This window comes from Notamacropus eugenii, chromosome X, assembly GCF_028372415.1.
Source record: "Notamacropus eugenii isolate mMacEug1 chromosome X, mMacEug1.pri_v2, whole genome shotgun sequence".
Lineage (NCBI taxonomy): Eukaryota > Metazoa > Chordata > Mammalia > Diprotodontia > Macropodidae > Notamacropus > Notamacropus eugenii.
Window position 1 is genome coordinate 71340337 of NC_092879.1, and position 18607 is coordinate 71358943.

Below are 18607 nucleotides of genomic sequence, written 5' to 3' on the forward strand. Positions count from 1 at the left end.
GGCAGCACTTACCTGGCTTCCAGATAATTAGAAAAGGTTGGGTGTTAACAAGAGTGATTAGCACTTGCTAGCTTGCTCTTTAGGTAAAGCAATCTGCTCCATTTAATTGGTCAATTGTCCTTAGGAGAACTAAAAAGGTGTTTGGAGAGAACTTAAGCTGGGTATGTGTTTCCAGGTTGACTAGAGAAGGGCTCGGAGCTACAAATTCATGGGATAGGTCTGTAGTTATTATGAGCTATTTATGGCTCCTTGTTTTGCCTGGATTTGAGATTTCACCCGTGGGGAATTCCCAGTGCCAAAACTCCCTTCCCTTACCCTAAAGCAAGAGTCTTGACCTTTTGTGTCAGGAACCCCATTAGCAGTCTGATAAACTCTATGGAACCCTTCTCAGAATCATGCTTTTAAATACATAAAATATATAGGATTACAAAGGAAACCCATTATATTGAAATACAATTATCAAAATTTGTTTTTAAGTTCACAGACTCTGGGTGAAGAAGGTACCTTCTTTATTGTGATTTGGCTGAGCCAAGCAGCCTTGCATTGATCCTACCAAGAAGAAGATTCCTTGACTGCTGATTTTTCTGCCTGTCAATTTTATTTTGAGGGGTCCAATACTGTTAGAACTGGGTAGGAGCCTTGAGATTGTCTAGTGCAACCCCATTGTTCTAAAGAGTAGGAAACTGAGGCAGCCCAGTGTGAGAAGTGGTTTGCCCAAGGCCCCACAGGAAGTAAGTGGCAAATGCTGGATTAGAAACCCTAACCCCTGGCATTGGAACTCTGTCTCTTATTTATTGAGTGTATGGCCTTCGATAACAAGGCACCTTCTGGGGTTCCTGACTCCCGTCTTCTCTTCTTTCACCATAACATGCTTATTGTAAATTCAGAAACTGACCTTTTGATCTAAGCAGACTTTTGGGGAGCGCTGGCAACATAAGTCCCCTTTTCCCGAGCGGCTCTCCCCCTGCATGAACTGACCTTTCAGGTTTCAAGGCCTAAAGAGTTGAGTGATGAATTCCTGGGGCACAGAGAGGTGACTCTCAAACCATCTTCATTAATTCATTCAAAAAGCACAGTAAACCCCTACTATGTGCCAGGGTCTGTGTTGGGTGCTGGAGAGACAAAAACCTGAAATAATCTCTACTCCACAAGTTTTGACATTCTATTGGGGGCCTCTAATTTAAGCACAAAGCACAAGGGAATACAAAGTAATTTGGAGGAGGGCATTAGCACCTGGGTGGGTGGGGGCGTATTTGAATGGAGCTTTGAAGGAAACTAGAGATTCTGCAAGGTAGAGGCGGGGAGGAAGGGGGCGGGGAGCTCCTACCTGTCCAATATGGAGCCCCTTCATGGAACGTCTGGAGGTCTGTAAATCGGAGTGGCTGGAACCTAGAATTGAATAGGGGGAGGAATGTATAATCAGTAAGGTGTGCTGCAGCTAACACTGGAGAGTGTGTTTCTGACAATGGGCTGGGGAGAGGTCCCCAGCGTGGTGATTTCATCTAACCCCATGCATCCTGGCTTGATGTTCAAGCCAATGAAATACAATTTCAACCCACATTTATTAAGCTTCTAGTTTATACTGAAACGATCCTGCTGAGTTGCTGGGTAGGAGTGGGGTGGGAGTAACAAAAAAAAAATTAGTGCTTGGTCCAACAACGTGTTTTCTTCTGATGAAAGTTGTTACAGTCATTTTCCACAGAAAGGCTCTGAGGCCCAGAGACAAAGCAGGTAGACCAGAATCCCATAGCTAGTGAATGTCAGAGTTAGTAGGTTAGGTCTCTGAGCTCTAACAGCAGTATCCCTTGGGGTATCCCCCTAGTCTAGCCACAGAAAACATAGGGAGAAAATGAACAGACAGGTTCATTTTCTGGAGCTCTCTAAGCAAGGGGGAGCCACCGCCAGCCTCCCTCTTTCTTCCAGAAGCCCTGATTAGGAGGAAGGTATCCATCTTTTTTTCATCCCTGTCTTTCTCCTCTTCACATCCAAAAATGTCAGGGGCACTTTGTTTTAATTTAAATAAACACAAATCACTCCATCCCAGCCCTGATCAAAGCGTGAGTTGTCGTGGCAACAGGCTGGGTGGTGGGGGCTCAGAGGAGAGAGTAGAAAGGAGCTGGGTGGTGGATTAGGGGCAAGTGGAGAAAACACCTCCCCCTTTCCCCCAACCCACCTCTGGATGAGGGAGGCCTAGAAGGAGAAAGGGAGGGAGGGATAGCAGGGAAAGAGGCTAGGTTCCTGGACTCTGCCCTCATCCTCCAAATGGCCAACATCAGCTGCCCCCCCCACCCCATCTCTTCCATCCTTCCAGCTTTGTCTGGGAGCCAGTGAGGGTTCATCTGTAGTGTGACTATCACTGATTGCAAATGTCTCCGTGGTCCCCGAGAGCAGCCTGAGGGAGAAGGCTCTCGTATCTCTTAAGTGCGACTGATGAGCTTGGAAAGGCACTCCTGCCTTCTCTCTCCTGGAGCCCCAGGGCTTCACAGGCCCATTTCGGTTAAAGGGAAATGGCAAGAAGGGCCTCTTGCTGCCCTGGATATGATAAAGCCCTAGGAGGCAAGATGGCCTGGGGGAAAGCAATGAAGGGACTTCGAAGCCTCCAGGCATCTTCTTTGTTGGCTGGGGATTGCCTCAGCTCTAATCGAAGGACCACAGATCCCAGGGGCTTGTGGGTAGGCACAGTTCCAGTGTGCCTCATGAGCACTTTAAGGCACAGGTGTCCATGGAATGACTTAGCTCTTATCGTGAGACAGTGTTGTCCTGGAAAGAAAATTCAGCTCTGATTTAGGACTTAAAACTCTGCAAAGCCAGATCAAGACTAATTTGACTGGAAGGTTACAAAAATGATTTTTGTCTCAGATTCTTGGCAGATTCCACCCAGACAGTTTGTGGAATATGCCCTAAAACTTTGATCATAGTTCGCATTTATGTAGTTGTTACTGTGCGTCAGGAACTGTGTTAAGGACTTTACAAATATTATCGCATCTGATCCTTACGAGAACTCTGGGAGGTAGGTGCTCTTATTATACCCATTTTACAGATGAGAAAGCTGGAAGTTCATTGACTTTCCCAGGGTCACCCAGGGACTAAGTGTTTGATGCTGGATTTGAACTTGTCTTCCATTCTTCAGGTCCAGTGCTTTATCCACTGCACCTCCCAGCTGCCTCACCCTTTGCTTTGAGGGGAACATGGGGAACCACCAGGGCATTTTGGGGTTCTGGATACAGATCGGTTGGAGCATTGGATCTGGTGGCAGGAGACGGTGCCAACCACAGGTCTGAGGAAAATGGCTAAGTTTCTCTCTTTCCTCATTCTTGGGTCATTGACTTAAAGCTGGGAGGAACTTTAGAAGTCACCTAGTCTAATTCCCCCATTTTACATATAGGGAAACTGAGGACCAGAAAGGCTAAATGACTAGCCTAAGATTACACAGGTAGTAAGTGGCAGAGGTGAGATTGTCTCAGAACTTGTGTCCTCTTCAGTTTTCTTTCTTTTTCTTTCTTTTTTAACAAATACATTTACATTAAGAGTTTTTGTTTTTACATCACCTATATTTCCCAATTCATCTCTTACCACCCCTCCCAGAGGGCAACAACAACACAGGAGCTGTTTGGCAAAACTAACCAGCACATAGAAGTCAGTTATTACATGCAATATTTCACATCCATGGTCTTGCCCCTTCCCCCATCTGGCAAAGAAGTGGACAGGGTCTCTTCTCACCTTTCTTCTTTGGGGCCCCAGTGATTTATTGTAATTTCATGACATTTCATTTGGCCTCCTCTGCTTTCTCTTTGCTTCATCCTGCTCTGTACCAGTGGGTGGCAGGAGAATACGGTCCCTGGGACTGGGCAGGCAGAAGAAGGGATCAAAATACAGGAGAGACTGGGTCTTCCTGTCTCTCAGCCAGCACTATTTCTGTGATGAGCAGAGTGTCCAGTAGGCTTTGTACTCAAGAAGAGCTGAGGGAGTGGGAAGGCACATTCCATCTAAGCATGTTCCTGCTTTGCACTAGGGGCCAAGGGAGATGAACTTGAGCCAGTCCTTCCCACAAAGAGCTCACTGGCTGGTGAGCAAAATAAGGCCCAGAAGCCCACACCAACAGCTTGGAGTAAGGGACCTGAAGGAGGGCTGTGTTTGGTAGAAGGAGACATGGTTCCTAGCTATAGGGACCAGAGAAGCCTTCTTGGAAGAGGTAACCATGAGGCAAAGATTGGGAGTCTGAGATCTGAGACTTACTGAGTGATTTTGAGTAGATAAGAGGCAGCATAGATCAAGGGACAGAGCCATGGATTTGGACTAGAATGATCTGGGTTCAGATCCTGTTTCTGCTGCTTCTTTGTTGGGCTTAATCTTTTTGGACCTCACTTTCCTTGTGTATAAAATGAAGGGGTTGGGCTAGATTATCTCTAAGGTACTTTCCAGGTCTAGAACTATGGTCCTGTGAGCCCATCTTTGGGTCTTGGATTCTTCATCTAAAAAATGGTGCAGTTGGACCATGCCTAAATCCTATGATTGGAGGTAAGGTTTTGGCAGGTGAAGAAGGGAGAGAAGGATAGAATGCCACACATATTTCCATGAAAAGGGTGAAGAAGCTAGAAATGGCTAAATTTGACTGGAGCATGGGGTGAAGTTGGGATCTGGGGAGATAAGGTTGGAAAGGTAGGTCAGAACCAGAGCATGTAAGTCCTTGAATACCAGGCTAAGGAGTATTCCGGTAGTCCAGTGAATGTCTTCTTCCCCAAAGTGGAGAGGCCCTCCAATACTGCAGGTCACAACCCACTCAGGTCTTCTGCATTTTCACCACCCAAGCTATGTGTTCATAATCCCTCGCTCTGACCATGTGAACAGCCCATTTTTTCTTCCTGCTCATACATTTCTGTGATGAGATTTCCCCCCCCCCCCAATATTTGTCCTTTGTTTGTCATATGTTACACCCAGCTCACACCCATCATGGACCTCTTTATTATCCTCTGGGTGATCTTTAATTTCAGTTCTTTAGAGATTGTCAGGTTCTGTGACTAAAATCCATGCAACAATGACAGATAATGTTGATGTTAAAGAGAAAGAGCTTTGTTACAGGGAGAAGCTCAGGGCCATTAGGAAAACTTGGCAGTTTCTTAAAGGCAATTACTTTGCCTCTTCCTGTTCAAATCTGGGACCAACCCATTTCATTTTCTGTTATGTCTTTGTGTATATGTATATGTGTATGTATATGAATGTCTTTATATGCAATACACACACACACACACATACACACACACACACATATATATATGTAAAATGCATATACACTGATGATGAGCCCTATAGGTTGCCTTTCCAATTATGTTTCATAGTCTGGATGAGAGAGATTCTTCATCCACTTGGTTTCTCTTATGTGGATAGTTGGGTTTAACTCTTCTGGGTGATCATGGGGGTTCTTTAAGAGATTGTACAATGTTCTGAAGCTTTAGGCAATCAGTACAATGTCGCTTCAAATGGGAGTATTTGGATGACCTTACCATCTATACGTTAAGGAATGTACCTCCAAATCAGAGAGTGTCTCCTTGTTGGAGTCAGACAGGTGTGAAATAGAACTCAGCCCTTTATTCTACTTTTAGTCATGTGTAAGTGTTTGGTGACTCAGTCACCTCCAAGTGGGCACTGTGGCACCCAACAGAATCTCTGGGGTCTTCTGTCTTGATTGTCATTGCTCCAGTTCCTTGAATTCTCTCTATAGAAAAATAATGCTTTTGCCGAGCCATCAAAAAGGCATCCTCTATGAGTTGATGCTTTTGTCTACTTCTCTTGTTCAAGGTGGGAGGAATGAAGGGGGCCCCTGGGGAAGATAGAGAGGGAGTACTGAGGGAGAAAGAAATAACAGGAGCTGGGAAAAATTGTAAGCAAAGGAGCCAGAAACATTTTGAGGCTTTTCTAATCTTTTTTTCCTGAGCTGTATCAGGGATGGCTGATTTTTGACTTGGACTCCAGGGATTTGATTTTCGCTTGTGTGGCTGGAAGAGATCTAATAAAGCACAAATCGAAAATGGAAAGAGCCCAAGCCAAATTTGGCTGTGTACCTTAGATGCTATCCCTGGAGCCAGACAGGTGGTGTACCACTTGAACAACTTGCTTCTGATGTGTGTCCAGTGATGTGTGTGTGTGTGTGTGTGTGTGTGTGTGTGTGTGTGAGAGAGAGAGAGAGAGAGAGAGAGAGAGAGAGAGAGAGAGAGAGAGAGAGAGAGAGAGAGAGAGAGAGAGAGAGAGATGGTTGTTTTGATATACTTTAGAGAATGATTTGAACTATAGATTACAATTTTTTTGGATGTCTTTTGTTTTTACATCACTCATCACCACAGTCATTTCCAAATATATTCTTCCCTCACAATGAGCCTTGTCTTTTTACAATGAAAAAAGAAGTTTAATAGTTAAAGCAACTTTCTCTAAGAGTCTATGTAACATGTCACTCCCATGGTCCTCTAACTCTCCAAAGAAAAGAAGGAGTTTCATTTCCCCTTCTCTTCAATGGGACCAAGATTAGTTTTTATCATCCTACAACATTCAGCTTTGTTTTATTACTCCTTTTGTGTTTCCATTGTTGCAGTCATTATGTACATTGTTTTCCTGCTTCTACTTACTTCACTCTGCATCAGTCCAGAGAAGTCTTCTGAGGTTTCTCTGAATTCCTCCTATTTGTCAATTCTTGACTATAAATAATTCCAGGACATTCAGAAACCACAAATCGTTCAGCCATTCTGTGGTCTACTGTCATTTTCTTCTTTGCTGCCACAGAAGTGTTGCTCTGAACATGTGAGTATATATTGGGCATTCCTTTCATCTCCTCAGAGTATATGCCCAGTACTGGGATCTCTAGGTCAATGGGTATGAGCAAGTGTAGTGACTTCTTTCACATAATTCCAAATTGTTTCCCAAGATGGTTGGACCAATTTCCAGCTCCACCAAGAGAGTCATAGATATGTGGTATTTGTAATGAGGGCAAGGCAACCTGTTATAGTGAATTTGGAATTAGGGGTCCTGGGTTTAAAACTCAACACTTCCACTTATTCTCTCTGAGTCCCTTAACCTCTCTGTGCTTTGGTCTTCTCATCTGGAAAATGAGGAGGTTGGCTTGGCTAATCTCTAATGTCCCTTCCAGTTCTACATCTGTGATTCTATTTCTAACCCTCTAAATGATCTGCTTGGGGAAGGGGCTTCATCATCCTGGGAGGGACATGCTGCTGTGGTACACTGATGTAAATGTATGGCTGTGGTTGCACTGATCTTTTAGAAGGGCAGAACCAAGAAACTGTTTGAAGCTTCCTGGGAAAGGAAAAAGTTCCAGGGGAAACTGGAGATGGGGGAATGGTGAGGGAAAAGGCAGAAGAACTTAGGAGGAAGAGTTACACCAGCTACCATCTTTCTGAGCTAAAAATATCTGGGGCAAAGGTAAAAGAAGCCATTTCTCCCCAGAGCAGGCCAAGGCTGGAAAAGATTAGCTTAGAAAACAGAGGCTACTGAGACAGTAGAGTGTCAGCGGGGACAAAACTGGATCAGCGCCCAAAGGGCTATAAAAATGCACATATCCTTTGCCCCAGCAACACAGCTTCTAGGAGTATATCCTAAAGAGATTATACAAATTGGAAAAGGACTCACTTGTACAAATATATTTACAGCAGCTCTTTTTGTGGTGGCCAAGAACTGGAAATTGAGGGAATGTCCATCAGTTGGGGAATGACTGAACAAGTTGTGGTATATGAATGGAATGGAATACTATTGTGCTGTAAGAAATGATGAACAGGTAGACTTCAGAGAGGCCTGGAAGGACTTATATGAACTGATGCTGAGTGAAGTGAGCAGAACCAGGAGGACACTGTGCATAGTAACAGCCACAGTGTGTGATGCCTGATTTTGATAGATTTAGCCCTTCACAACAATGCAAAGACCTAAAACAATTCCCAAAGATGCCTGATGGAAAATGCCATTCACATCCAGAGAAAGAAATATGGAGTCATAATGTAGAGTGAAACATACCATTTACTCTCTTTTTTTGTTTGCTTTTTCTTTCTTTCATGGTCCTATTTGTTCTAATTTTTCTATACAACATGACTAATGTGAAAATATGTTTAATAAGAGTGTACATGTAGAGTCTATATTGTATTGCATGCTGTCCTGGGGAGTGGGAAGGGGAAGGAGGCGGAGAAAATTTAAAACTTATAGAAGTGAATGTTGAAAACTCAAAATAAATTAATTTATTAAAAAAAGGTGGGTTAGAGTTCAAACCTGACCTTCCATGCTTGCTAACTAACTGACATGAATCTGTTTACTTGGCTTAGCCTCAGTTTCCTCATCTGTAAAATGGAGGTTAACAATAGCCATAGTATCTACTGCAAAAGGATATTGCAAGGATCCTTAAAGTATAATAGAGACATCAGCTATATAGGCCCCCTCAGTGTCTAGCTAATTCAAGAACCAGTCATTCAAGACCAATATTGTATCATCCAAGCAGTCTACAACCAACACCCTCCCTCCCCTCCCCCCCCCCTCCCCCCCCCCCACTTCAGGTTAGGATTTGCCTTCCCTCCTCCCAGAGGGACCAGTGCTCATTGCTCTCCACTCACCCTGGAATTGAATAGTAAATAGCTGCATGACCATGGGCAAACTCCTTTATCTCTCTGGGTCTCAGTGGGCAGAGATTGGAATATAGGGGATTACAGAGAAAGGACAGTGGAGAGAATGTTAGATTTACCATAGATGCCAAAGGCTTCTGGACACAGATCTCAGTGTACTTCTAGTGTGACCTTGGGCAAGTCACAGGCTCTCTGGTTCTCAGTTGGACTGGATGACCTTGAAAGCCCTCCCAGCTCCAGCATCTGAAAACATAGAATTGATGTGCTGCTTGGGATGGCTGGAGTAGCTGCTTTTTCTTCTCTCTAGACACAGTGGGGTGATTTCCATGGGAAGTTTGTTTGCTGAGGAGCTAACTTCTATGCCAGGTCCTCAGAGTCACTCAGTCTATGGATCAATGTTTTTAATTAGATGTTTTTTTCTTGTTGCTTCTTTATTGGATTGAGTAAGAAAATTAAATTGAATAATTTGTTGTTGGGTCATTTAAATGCCAACTCTGTTTCATAACCTGGACAGGTGCCAGATTCCAGAGTCCATCCTGATGTTGTCCCTATGTGTCCAGAGTCAGAGGGCAGCCAGGTAATTGGGCACACCCCCAGGGTGCCAATCAGCAGACACTTGGTCATCATGCATCAGTGGTAGAGGGGAGACATTCTGGGCTAATTTCAAGAGACTTTAGGCTCTGCTTAGTGTTAGGAGTTGGGATCCAAGTTGCTTTTTGCAAGGCCCTAGCTGAGGGCAAAGGGAAGAAGGCAAGGTTCTCTCCCTACCCTGGCTGATTTTCAAACTGGAGGATGCCCCCCCCCCCCCAGGAACTAGGGGGCTCCAGGGGGGATATCGCAGAGAGTCTTGAAACTCAAATGGACACCTCCAAGGCCTGGAAGCCTAGAGCTGATAGGAAGAAGCTAGATAAGATAATGGCAGTAAGCTAGAGCTAGAACTCGGGGTAGCCAAATGGGTAAGCTGAGCACTGTATGCAGTGGAGGAAGACTAGGACTGAGTTAGAGATCCAAGGACCTGAAGAGTAGCATGATTGGCTAGTGCTAGACTAAGTCACTAAGACCTCAGGCACTTCCTAACTTAGTTTATTCAACTCTAAAATAGGAATAAAAATAACACCTCCCTCACAGGGTTATTTGAACAAGCCTCAATCAAAATGTTTACAAAGTGCTTTGCAAACCTGCGCTCACTATATAATGTGAATTATTATTGATGAGGATAATTAGAATGGCTGACATTTGTCTTGCATTTTGGAATTTGCAAATCACTTTAAATACATTATATCATTTGGACCTCACAACAATCCTATGAGCAAATTGATATTCTTCTCAATCAATAGTTTGTAATGGAGTCCAAAGAGCTCTTACCCTGGAGTCCCAGGACCTGGTGTTCAAGTCCCAGTTCAGACGCTTTCTCCTTGGGTGACATTGAGCAAGTCAATTAATCTCTTTGAGCCTCAGCTGGCCCATCTGTAAAATGAAGAACTTAAGAGTCCTTCTAGCTTTAGATCTATATTCAAGTTCTTTCTCTAGTGCTTGCTAATCCATGACCCTTGACCAAGTTACTTGTCTTAATTTTCCTCCTTGGTAAAGTGGGGGGTGGGGGTGGATTAGAGAGCCCCTGAAGGTCATTCTGGCTCTAGATCTGTAATTATGATCGAGCCTTTGTAAACCAGAACATTACATGTGGGAGATGCCAAAGTTGCTCAGTTCTATGAAGACCTATAACATCTTCCAGAAATAACCCCAAAAAGTCCAGCACATTCATCATAGGGGATTGGAATGCTAAAGAAGGAAACCAAAACAACAGGGATAAAAGGCAAGTTTGGTCTTGGAGGACAAAATGAAGTAGGGCAGAGACTAATAGGGTTTTTTCAAGATAACTCTCTGGTTATAACATTCTTCCAATAACCCAGGTGAATCTGCACATGGACATCACCAGATAGTCAACATGCACTGGAGAAACTCTATAGAGTAAGCTAAAACAAGACCTGGAGCTGACTGTGGCTCATCATGAACTTCTTATCGCAAAGTTCAGACTTAAACAGAAGAAAATAAGGAAAACCATCAGATAATATAGTATGGTTTTATACATATACATATATATACCTATACATATATATATGTATATATATAAACACTGGAAGATATATACCATATGTGTGTATATTTTTATTCTAGTAGATATATAACAATATATAAGTGGATATATAACATCTACTGTCAGTGGATATATATATACATATATATGTATATATATGTATATTTGTATATATCACTAAATAACACTGAAGTTGAACCTTAAATACTTTGACCACATAATGAGAAGACAGGAGTCACTGGAAAAGACCCTGATGTTGAGAAAGATTGAAAGCAAAAGGAAAAGGGGATGGTAGAGGATGAGATGGATGGATAGGTAGTATCATGGAAACAACAAACGAGTTTGGACAGACTTTGGGAAGATGGTGGAGGATAGAAGGGTCTGATGTGCTATGATCCATGGGGTCTTGAAGAGTCACACACGAACCACCACCACAAGAAAAAACTGGGACTCCAGAGAGGTTAAGTGACTTTCCCAAAGTCGCACAGCTAGTAAAATGGCAGAACCAGAATTTGAACTCAAGTCTTGTGACCCTCGGTCCAATGTTCAAGTGAGATAATTCTACTATGCCAAAAGGGGCACTTAAGTACATCAATTGCTTGGATAAAGAAGTTCTGAAAACTGAAGTCTGTCATCCTGGTTGGCCCCTTGTCAGTGGAACCTTAGGATCTGAGGGAGTAGGGAGGGGCTTTGGTGGAGGAGAGAACCTGATTGGCATCGATAAAGCACTCACTAGATGTGGAAGGAAAAATCAGGGAAAATGAGTTATGCTGCTAGAGAAGGGCCAGGGGATGAGGATAAGAGTTGATATATCAAAGTGGGGAAAGTAGAAAATTTACATGGGTGTGCACTTATAATAGAACCGGGCAATTTAAAGCCAAAAGGGACCTTTGAGATCTCATTCATTCTCTTTTCTCCTTGAATTCATCCACTACCAGACTTGGCTTTCTAGAACCCTAGTTTCAACTTGTAAACAGGCTTGCTCAGGAATCTACAATGGCTCCCTATTGACAGCTGCATCCAACCCCATAAAACCACCAGATCTCTATTAGTAGCTCCTCTCTACCACAGTTCTCTGATGATCCATCATGGTGCAGAGGAGACCCCACCTCCTCAAAAGTTGTGCTTATTCTATACTTTATTGTGCGGGAACTAATTAATAGAGAATGAAATGAAAGAGGATTTGAGTTCCCCTCCTCTCCAGCCTAGACCTGGGCTGTTGCTGACATGGGCAATGGGACTTCTTCCTTTGTTTGCATCTGCCTCTATTCCTGCTGTCAGCATGTCTCCAGGCTGCCTTGGGTACAGTAGCCCAGCCCAGGGTTCTGGGTCTCAATATCCTTGGAGGTGTCAGCACCATAAATAAGGACTGCCTCCTCTACCACTGTCAATTAGAGAACTGCTTGGCTGGTGGGACCCAGAGCCTCCAACTGGGTCCTTTGCACAAGAGAGCTGGGGAGCTGGTCTTACCAGCTGAAATGCCCATTAATCTTCATCCTGTTCATTATCACTCTCCTTTGGCTTTATTAGCACACTCCCCATCCTATTTGTCCTCTTATTCTCACCAGCCCCATTAGCTCCCCCTTCTTCTCTTTCCTGGCCTCATTATTCTCCTGCGCCTTCCTTCTGCTTCTTGGTTATCACCCCCTTAGACACCATTATCACCCTCTTCTCTTCCAGTTCCTAGTACTCACCTTCTAATTAGCATCCCATCATCCATGTCCCCAGAACCCCTTTCTCCTCCTCCCCCAGAGTACAGCCACCCTTTTAGTCCCATGATTCCCAGCTATCTTGTTTGATCTCCCACAATCAAGCCTCCTTTGGGATGAGGCAGTGTCTTTCCCTCTCTCCACCAGCCTGATTTCCCCCACCTCACTTCTGCCAAGAGAGATAAACACATTGCTGAGGGCCAAGGACCCAGAATGGGGGACAGAGAGGCAAAAGTCCTTAAAACACCATCTTGACATCCATTCCCTAAGGAGAGAGGGGGGTGGGGCAAGGCCTGAAGGGTGAAGAGACATTGGTGCAGCCCAATTACCAGCCCCGAGCCTGAAAGGAAAAAATAACAACCCTAGAACCCTTTCTGTCACATTCCAAGGAGACAGCGAATCCTTGTCCTTCACAGAGACAAAACCCACCAATCCCTGGGGGTCTTGGTTACTTAGCCAGGCTCAGCTTTATGTGGAGAACAAATGCATCTCACCTGCTCACCTTGTCCTTATTATTGCTTCCAAGCTAGCCCCAGAGTCTGGCAGAGAAGGGGAAATGAATAGGATAAGACCTAAAACTTCGAGGAGGTGCTGCCCCAGTGGCTGCTGCCCTGGGTGGGGATGGGCAACATTTTACATGGGAAACCAGCAAAGCTGCCATGTCAAAGGGATACAGGAGGGGGCCAAGGCACCAAGAGCTTGCCTTTAAATCTGCCTTCCAGGAAGCCTCAGATTTGTGGCAGAGCCAGTGCCATTTTGGTGAGGTTAGCTAAGGTTGCCCTGTCTGACTTGTCATGGGATCATTGATTACAATCTGATCCAATCCTGTCATTGGTCAGAGGAAGAAACTGAGGCCCAAAGAGGAGAAGAGACTTGCGCAAGTATGAATGAATTTCCAGTCCTACACCTATGATGCTAGGAATGTTCCTGAGTCTGGCATTCAAAGCCTTCTTTAATCTGCCTCCAAATTGTCTTTCTGACTTGCTTTCACACCATTCCTATAGAGTGCTTTTGGGAAGAGAATTTCTATTTAGTTACAGCTTGGATATGATGCCCTTTGAGATTACTTTCAACTTTCAGATTCTGTGACTCTTTCTGCTATCACCCTATTATAGATCCTCCTCCTCATCTACCTAGATTCTTGCAAAAACCTTCTAACATGTCTCTGTGCCTCCTCTTCTTCCTCTTCCAGACTAACATTTCTTACGTATAGATCTGGTGATGTCTCTCCTCCGCTCAAAAGTGGCTCCCTATAACCTATCAACTAGAGAGTGTGGTTGGAGTGCTGAACTTGGAGTCAAGAAGACCTGAATTTGAACTCAGATACTTACTAGCTGTGTAACTCTGGAGCCCCTCACCTCTCTCAGGTTCCATCAGAGGATGGTTATAAGGATCAAATGAGATCCTATCTAGAAAGAGTTTTGTTAACCTTAAATCACAATGAAAATTTCAGCCCTTCTATCTCTTTTCTCTCTTCCATTAGTGGAATCTTACTTGGATTCCAGTTCCCTTGATTTTGTGAAAGAGGTCAAAGCATATGTAAGGTAGGTTCCTTTATGTGAGTTGTCTCTGAAATACCTGACCAATCTTCCAGTGGAGGGTTTGACACTTGGGCATGATGCCAACAGCCTGCCACCTGGGGTATTTGGGGCTTGAAGCATTCTCTGTAGAAGCTTTGGAGTTGCCTGAGCATGTTCCTCCAATGGCGTTGCTCCTTAGAGTGCCAACAGCCACTTTCTGGATTCCTTCCTGCTGGCCGTCACCTGTGTGTGAGCAGCAACACCAAGGGAATTGGTCCAATCAAGACCAGGACTCACTCAGAGAGGGTCCCAGAATCTCTTAGTCTAAGGGGTCACTAGTCCAACCCACACATGCCAAATGGACATCTAGTCTCTTCTTCAAGCCCGCCAGTGATGGGGGAACTCATTACCTTATGATGGAACCCATTCCAATTTGGGACAACTGGAAAAATTAAGAAGTTTTTTCATATATTGAGCCAAAATCCAACTGTAACTTCTGCCCATTTATTTTAATTCTATATTCCGGAGAAAAGCTGGATTTTAATTTTAGGTTTAATATACCCCTGACATGACAGCCCTTCAAATCATTGACTATATCTTGAAGTTAGAGATCTCCTACTCTTCATCTGGTCCTCATATGGCATGATCTCAAGGTCTTTTGATAGGGCAACCATCCTGCTTCCCTTCCTCTCAATGCTTTCCAGTTGGTTAAAGTCTTGCCTAAAATGGCTTGCTGAGAACTGAACACAATCCTCCAGATATAGTTTGATGAAGGCAGAGTAGACCATCACCTCCTTAATCTTGGTTACTGCTGAGCCTCTTTAAACTTGAATTAGTTTTCTTGTATAGGATCACATGAATGGCTTTCATGGAGCTAAATAAACTGAAATCTCTAGGTCTTTTTCATGTGAGCTGCTGTTTAACTATACCTCCCCAATCCTAACATTGTACAGTTGACTTTTTGAACCTAAGTGTGAAACTTTACATTTATTCCCATTCAGTTTCATGTTATTTGGTTTCATTCATTGTTCCAGATCTTTCTGGATCCTTGTTCTGTCATCCTAGCTTCATGTTTTTCATCCCTTGCTCCCCTACTTCAGCCATGAGTCTACTCCCTGCCCTGATGCTGAAGCCTCACTCTTTTTTCCCCTGAGTTGTAGAGAGGGGGGAGTAAGTTCACATATGGTTAAGAGTGAGGAAAGGAAATGAAGATCAAGACTTTGTTCTGTACCACAAGGTGGTCAGGTAACTTAAATTATGGTGACTCAGAGTGTTCTCTTTCTGGGAAAGAGGTACACTCACCCCCTCCAGATATAGTCTACCTCCGTCTATAGTAGTGGCCTGTGCAAGGGCTCTCTACCTGGCAAACTGGCTATCGCCTGGTATGCTACCCTACCGATCACTTGGACCCAACATAGCCACTCTTGCCAACTTAGTGGCCTACCACCAATTCTATGCTAAGTGCTGTAAAGGATCTCAACTCCTCAATTACATCAAGGTATCAATCCCACCTGCTGAGGTCCCAGATATGCCCTTTCCCTGGGAGTGATTTTAGTGGTTAGAGCCATCCTTTCCTACCTGCCCCACCAAGACTTCACCAGTTTTCTCCTAGCCTCTCCCACATCACAGAGAAGTACCCTTTCTGCTCACATTTGGCCAGTCACTGGAACCACAGTGAAGTCATCGTGAAGTTTCAATGTTTACACCAAAGTTTGGGCAGAAGAAAAATCAGATGAAACTAAGCCAAGAAAATAAATTCTTCTCTATTTGCATTGCAACATTGGCATGAAGCAATGTGTCTCTTCCAGCCCTATTTTCTATCAGACATATCTAATCCTTATTTGTTCTCTTTTCCCATACCATTCAACCTGGTACCAAGGTCCTTTCCCAGCCATTCCCCTAGGCTGGGTAGCTCCCCTCTTTTGGCCCCACCTTCTAATGCAATAGGTTTCAGTTCAAATGCCCAACTCATCCTTTCTTTGGGAGACTGAGTTCAAAGGACTCTTCCAGGCTCTCTAAATATACTAAGGAGAAAAAAATTGCCCCCACACTGGGAGAATACACCATCTTTAAAAGTCTCCCTTTGCCAGTGCTTACCTACCTGAGATGCATTCTGTAGAGACAGAATGGCTTTGACAAAGATGAGGAGAACCACTTCATACCAATAAGACTGGCAAAGTTGACAAAAAAAGAAAAACGACAAATGCTGGAGAGACTATGGGAAAACAGGCACATTAAGGCACTGTTGTTGGAGCTGTGAAATGATCCTGCCATTCTGGAAATCAGTTTGGAGCTATGCCCCCAAAAGCTATTGTACTGCATACCTTTTGACTCAGTCATACATCTATTTAAGTCTATGCCTCAAAAAGATCAAGGATAGAATAAAGTATCCATATATACAAAAACATCTATAGCAGTTCTTCTTGTGGTGGCAAAGAATTAGACCCCAACCACTGAGCCTTCCTTTATAAGAAAGAGAAACAATTTAAACAAAACCACTAGGTACCTCTAAGAGAGTAAACAGCATTCCACACCAATAGTTCTCACCCTCTTCCATGAAAAAGGAGATACATTTCCTTTCCTTGGGGAAGTGTAATGGATAGAGTGCTGGCTTTGGAGTAAGGAAGACCTGGGTTCTGAATGTCTTCTCAGACACTAGCTGTGTGACCCTGGGTAAGTGACTTAACTTCTCTGGGACTCAGTTACCTCATCTCTAAAATGAAAGTGTACCCATCAATTGGGGAATAGTTGAACAATTTATGGTATACAAATGTGATGGAATACTTTTTTTTAAATTTAACTTTTAACATTTATTTTCACAAAATTTTGGGTTACAAATTTTCTCCCCTTTTCTCCCCTCCCCCCCCAAACCCAAGCATTCTAATTGCCCCTGTGACCAATCTGCTCTCTCCTCTATCCTCTCTCCCTGTCCATGTCTCCGTCTTCTCTTTTGTCCTGTAGGGCCAGATAGCTTTCTTGACCCCTTAACTTGTATTTCTTGTTACCCAGTGGTAAGAACATTACATTTGGTCCTAACACTTTGAGTTCCATCTTCTTTAGCTCCCTCCCTCCCCAACCCTTCCCCTTGGAAGACAAGCAATTCAATATAGGCCAAATCTGTTTAGTTTTGCAAATGATTTCCATACTAGTTGTGTTGTATAGGACTAACTATATTTCCCTCCATCCTATCCTGTCCCCCATTACTTCTATTTTCTTATGGTCCTTTCCCTCCCCATGAGTGTCGACCTCGGATTGCATTCTCCTCCCCATGCCCTCACCTCCATCCTCCCCCCCACCCTGCTTGTACCCCTGTCCCCCACTCTCCTGTATTATGAGATAGGTTTTCCTATCAAAATGAGTGTGCATTATATTCTTTCCTTTAGTGGAATGTGATGAGAGTAGACCTCATGTTTTTCTCTTGCCTCCCCTCTTTATCCCACCACTAATAAGTCTTTTGCTTGCCTCTTTTATGAGAGATAATTTGCCCCATATAACTTCTCCCTTTCTCCTCCCAATATTTCTCTCTCACTGCTTGATTTCATTTTTTTTAAGATATGATCCCATCCTCTTCAATTCACTCTGTGCACTCTGTCTCTATGTATGTGTGCGTGTGTGCATGTGTGTGTGTGTGTACTCCCACCCAGTACCCAGATACTGAAATGTTTCAAGAGTTACAAATATTGTCTTTCCATGTAGGAATGTAAACAGTTCAACTTTAGTAAGTCCCTTATGACTTCTCTTTGCTGTTCACCTTTTCATGGTTCTCTTCATTCTTGTGTTAGAAAGTCAAATTTTCTTTCCAGCTCTGGTCTTTTCATCAGGAAAATTTGAAAATCCTCTATTTCATTGAAAGACCATTTTTTCTCCTGAAGTATTATACTCAGTTTTGCTGGGTAGGTGATTCTTGGTTTTAGTCCTAGTTCCTTTGACTTCTGGAATATCCTATTCCATTCCCTTCTATCCCTTAATGTAGAGGGAGCTAGATCTTGTGTTATCCTGATTGTATTTCCACAATACTTGAATTGTTTCTTTCTAGCTGCTTGCAATATTTTCTCTTTCACCTGGGAATTCTGTAATTTGGCCACAATGTTCCTAGGAGTTTCTCTTTTTGGATCTCTTTCATGCGGTGTTCTGCAGATTCCTTGAATATTAATTTTGCCCTCTGGTTCTAGAATCTCAGGGCAGTTTTCCTTGATAATTTCATGGAAGATGATGTCTAGGCTCTTCTCCTGATCATGGTTTTCAGGTAGTCCCAGAATTTTTACATTGTCTCTCCTGATTCTATTTTCCAGGTCAGTTGTTTTTCCAATAAGATATTTCACATTATCTTCCATTTTTCGAATCTGCATGCTATGTTCTGTGATATCTGTCTTTCTCATAAAGTCCTTAGCGTCCACCTGTACCAATCCAGTTTTGAAAGATCTATTTTCTTCAGTGAGCTTTTGAATCTCCTTTTCCATTTGGTTAATTCTGCTTTTGAAAGCATTCTTCTCCTCATTGGCCCCTTGCACCTCCCTTGCCAACTGAGTTAGGCTAGTTCTCAAGGTGCCAATTTCTTCAAGATTTTTTTGGTTCTCCTTTAGCAGGGAGCTGATCTGCTTTTCATGCTTCTCCCTCATTCCTCTCATTTCTCTTCCCAGTCTTTCCTCCACCTCTCTAACTTGATTTTCAAAA